The sequence below is a fragment of the Nerophis ophidion genome, linkage group LG09, assembly GCF_033978795.1.
Source record: "Nerophis ophidion isolate RoL-2023_Sa linkage group LG09, RoL_Noph_v1.0, whole genome shotgun sequence".
Taxonomy (NCBI): domain Eukaryota; kingdom Metazoa; phylum Chordata; class Actinopteri; order Syngnathiformes; family Syngnathidae; genus Nerophis; species Nerophis ophidion.
The window spans coordinates 51,563,534-51,569,623 of NC_084619.1; positions in this window are offsets into that span (position 1 = coordinate 51,563,534).

The window sequence follows — 6,090 nt, forward strand, 5'->3', positions numbered from 1 at the left end:
ATATATGTATACATATATATGTATATATATATGTGTATACATATATATGTATATATATATATGTATATATGTGTATACATATATATGTATATATGTATGTATATATGTGTATACATATATATGTATATATGTGTATACATATATATGTATATATGTGTATATATATATGTATAAATGTATATATATGTGTATATATGTATATATATGTGTATCCGTATATATGTGTATATATGTATATATATGTGTATCCGTATATATATGTATATATGTGTATACGTATATATATGTATATATATGTGTATACATATATATGTATATATGTGTATACATATATATGTATATATATGTGTATACATATATATGTATATATATGTGTATACATATATATGTATATATATGTGTATACATATATATGTATATATATGTGTATACATATATATGTATATATATGTGTATACATATATATGTATATATATGTGTATACATATATATGTATATATATGTGTATACATATATATGTATATATGTGTATACATATATATGTATATATGTGTATACATATATATGTATATATATGTGTATACATATATATGTATATATATGTGTATACATATATATGTATATATATGTGTATACATATATATGTATATATATGTGTATACATATATATGTATATATATGTGTATACATATATATGTATATATATGTGTATACATATATATGTATATATATGTGTATACATATATATGTATATATATGTGTATACATATATATGTATATATATGTGTATACATATATATGTATATATATGTGTATACATATATATGTATATATATGTGTATACATATATATGTATATATATGTGTATACATATATATGTATATATATGTGTATACATATATGTGTATACATATATATATGTATACATATATGTGTATACATATATATATATGTGTGTATATATATATATATATGTATACATATATGTGTATACATATATATATATGTGTGTATATATATATATATATATAATGTGTATACATATATATGCTTATTAGTGATTCCCAAAGCCCAAAAAAAGTCTGTGGGCTATAGAGCGTTTTCATTTTGGGCTCCAGTACTCTGGAATACCCTCCCGGTAAAAGTTCGAGATGCCACCTCAGTATAAGCATTTAAGTCTCACCTTAAAACTCATTTGTATACTCTAGTGTTTAAATAGACTCCCTTTTTCGACCAGTTGATCTGCCGTTTCTTTTCTTTTTCTCCTATGTCCCACTCTCCCTTCTGGAGGGGGTCCGGTCCGATCCGGTGGCCTTATACTGCTCGCCTGTGTATCGGCTGGGGACATCTCTGCACTGCTGATCCGCCTCCGCTTGGGATGTTTTCCTGCTGGCTCCGCTGTGAACGGGACTCTCGCTGCTGTGTTGGATCCGCTTTGGACTGGACTCTTGCGACTGTGTTGGATCCATTCTGGATTGAACTTTCACAGTATCATGTTAGACCCGCTCAACATCCATTGCTTTCCTCCTCTCCAAGGTTCTCATAGTCATCATTGTCACCGACGTCCCACTGGGTGTGAGTTTTCCTTGCCCTTATGTGGGCCTACCGAGGATGTCGTAGTGGTTTGTGCAGCCCTTTTAGACACTAGTGATTTAGGGCTATATAAGTAAACATTGATTGATTGATTGATTGATTGATTGATTGATATATATGTGTATACATATATATGTGTATATATATATGTATATATGTGTATACATATATATGCGTATATATATGTATATATGTGTCTACATAAATGTGTGTATATATATGTATATATGTGTCTACATATATATGTATGTATATATGTGTATACATATATATGTATATATGTATACATATATGTACATATACATGTATATGTATATATATATGTATATGAGAATATATATGTATATGTGTGTATACATATATATATACATATATGTATACACATATATACATATATATGTATATACATATATATGTATACACATATATGTGTATACATATATATATGTATACACATATATACATATATATGTATACACATATGTATACATATATATACACATATATATCAATCAATGTATACACATATGTATATATATGTGTATACATATATGTATGTATATATGTGTATACATATATATGTATATATGTGTATACATATATATGTGTATACATGTATATATATGTATACATATATATGTATGTATATATGTGTATACGTATATATGTATATATGTGTATACGTATATATGTATATATGTGTATACATATATATGTATATATGTATATATGTGTATACATATATATGTATATATGTGTATACATATATATGTATATATGTGTATACATATATATGTATATATGTGTATACATATGTATATATGTGTATACATATATATGTATATATATATATGTGTATACATATATGTACATATATGTATATATATGTGTATATATGTGTGTATACATATATATGTATATATATATGTGTATACATATATGTACATATATGTATATATATGTGTATATATGTGTGTATACATATATATGTATATGTGTGTATACATATATATGTATACACATATATACATATATATACATATATATGTATATATACATATATATGTATACACATATATACATATGTATACACATATATGTGTATGTATGCACATATATACATATATATGTATACACATATATACGTATATATACATATATATGTATACACGTATATGTATATATGTGTATGTATGTATATATGTGTATACAGATATATGTATACACATATATGTATATATGTGTATACATATATATGTATATGTGTATATATGTGTATACATATATATGTATATATGTGTATACATATATATGTATATATGTGTATACATATATATGTATATATATATATATATATATATATATATATGTGTATACATACATATATATGTATATATGTGTATACATATATATGTATATATGTGTATACATATGTATATATGTGTATACATATGTATATATGTGTATACATATATATGTATATATATGTGTATACATATATATATATATATGTATATATATATCTGTGTATACATATATATATATATGTATATATGTGTTTACATATATATATGTATATATGTGTTTACATATATATATGTATATATATGTGTATACAGTAAGGCGTTGGTGTGGAGGATGCTATCCTTTACCTGCTGCATCGAGCCCACTCACACCTGGATAAGGGAAATGGCACTGTGAGGATCCTGTTCCTGGACTTCTCGAGTGCCTTTAATACCATCCAGCCCCGCCTCCTTCAGGACAAGCTCTACAAAATGCAAGTGGACCCCTGCCTGGTTGCCTGGATTTCAAACTACCTCACCGACAGGCCACAGTACGTCAGACTGAAGGACATCACGTCTGACACTGTGATCAGCAGCACCGGAGCACCGCAGGGAACGGTGCTGGCCCCTCTTCTCTTCACCCTGTACACCACTGACTTCTGCTACAACTCAGAGCTGTGTCACATCCAGAAGTACGCGGATGACACAGCCATCGTCGGGTGCATCAGGGACGGCAGAGAGGAGGAGTTTCGGAACCTGGTGAGGGACTTTGTTGTCTGGTGCCACACGAACGTCTTGCAGCTCAATCCGTCAAAGACCAAGGAGCTGGTCATTGACTTTGGGAGGTCGAGTCCACAGTCACAACCTATTGTGATCGAGGGAGTTGAGGTACACACCGTGGACTCATTCAAGTACCTCGGGGTTTGGGTGGACAATAAGCTGGACTGGACTGTTAACACGGACCACCAGTACAAGAAAGGACAGAGCAGGCTGTACTTCCTCAGGAGACTGCACTCCTTCAACATTTGTAGAAAACTCCTGTGGATGTACTACCAGTCTCTGGTTGCCAGTGTTCTGTTCTACATGGTAGTGTGCTGGGGGGGCAGTACATCTAAGAAGGACAGCTCCAGACTTGAGAAACTGATCAGGCGGGCCGGTTCTACAATCGGAATGAAACTGGACTCACTGGCGACGGTGGCAGAGAAGAGGACTGTTGACAAACTAGTGAGCATCCTGGATGATGCCAGTCACCCTCTGCATAGCGTTATCAGTAGCCAGAGGAGCCTGTTCAGTGCTAAACTGCTTCATCCCAAGTGCAGGACTAATAGACTCAAGAACTCCTTTGTCCCACACGCCATTAGACTGTACAACTCCTCTCTGGGACGGGGGACGGGGGGTATTAGGATGACAGGGGATGCAAAACATTAACAGTGCAATACGTTTTCATAACATGGTCACTACTGCCTACTTTGTCTTGTTATATTCTTATTTTACTGTTATATTGTTATTCCCATTGTTTTTATTCTTTTGTAATATTTCTCTATTTTGTTTCCATTTAAACCCCCATTATTTACTTTTTACTTTTTTCTTTAAATTGATCTCAACTCTGTACACTGCTGCTGGAATTTTAATTTTCCTGAAGGAACTCTCCTGAAGGAATCAATAAAGTACTATCTATCTATCTATCCATCTATCTGTCTATCTATCTATCTATCTATCTATATATATATGTATATATATGTGTATACATATATATGTATATATGTGTATACATATATATGTGTATACATATATGTGTATACATATATATGTATATATATGTGTATACATATATATGTATATATATGTGTATACATATATATATATGTGTATACATATATATGTATATATATGTGTATACATATATATGTATACACATATATGTGTATACATATATATGTATACACATATATATGTATTTATGTGTATACATATATATGTGTATACATATATATGTATATATATGTGTATACATATAAATGTATATATATGTGTATACATATATGTGTATACATATATATGTATATATATGTGTATACATATATGTGTATACATATATATGTATATATATGTGTATACATATATATATGTATATGTGTATACATATATATATGTATATGTGTATACATATATATATATATGTGTATACATATATATATATATGTATGTATGTGTATACATATATATGTATATATATATACATATATATGTATATATATGTATATATATATATATATATGTGTATACATATATATGTATATATATATACATATATATGTATATATATATATGTGTATACATATATATGTATATATGTGTATACATATGTATGTATATATATATATGTGTACACATATATATGTATACGTATATATGTGTATACATATATACATATATATGTATACACATATATACATATATATGTATATATGTGTATACATATATATGTATATATATATATACATATATATGTGTATACATATATATGTGTATACATATATATGTATATATATATATATATATATATGTATATATGTGTATACATATTTATGCTTATTAGTGATTCCCAAAGCCCAAAAAAAGTCTGTGGGCTATAGAGCGTTTTCATTTCGGGCTCCAGTACTCTGGACTGCCCTCCCGGTAAAAGTTCGAGAGGCCACCTCAGTAGAAGCATTTAAGTCTCACCTTAAAACTCATTTGTATACTCTAGTCTTCCGTTTCTGCCGTTTCTTTTCTTTTTCTCCTATGTCCCACTCTCCCTTGTGGAGGGGGTCCGGTCCGATCCGGTGGCCATATACTGCTCGCCTGTGTATCGGCTGGGGACATCTCTGCACTGCTGATCCGCCTCCGCTAGGGATGTTTTCCTGCTGGCTCCGCTGTGAACGGGACTCTCGCTGCTGTGTTGGATCCGCTTTGGACTGGATTCTTGCGAATGTGTTGGATCCATTCTGGATTGAACTTTCACAGTATCATGTTAGACCCGCTCGACATCCATTGCTTTCCTCCTCTCCAAGGTTCTCATAGTCATCATTGTCACCGCCATCACATATATATGTACATATATATGTGTATACATATATATATATATGTATATACATATATATGTATATATGTGTATACATATATATGTGTGTATATATATATGTATATATGTGTATACTTATATGTATACATA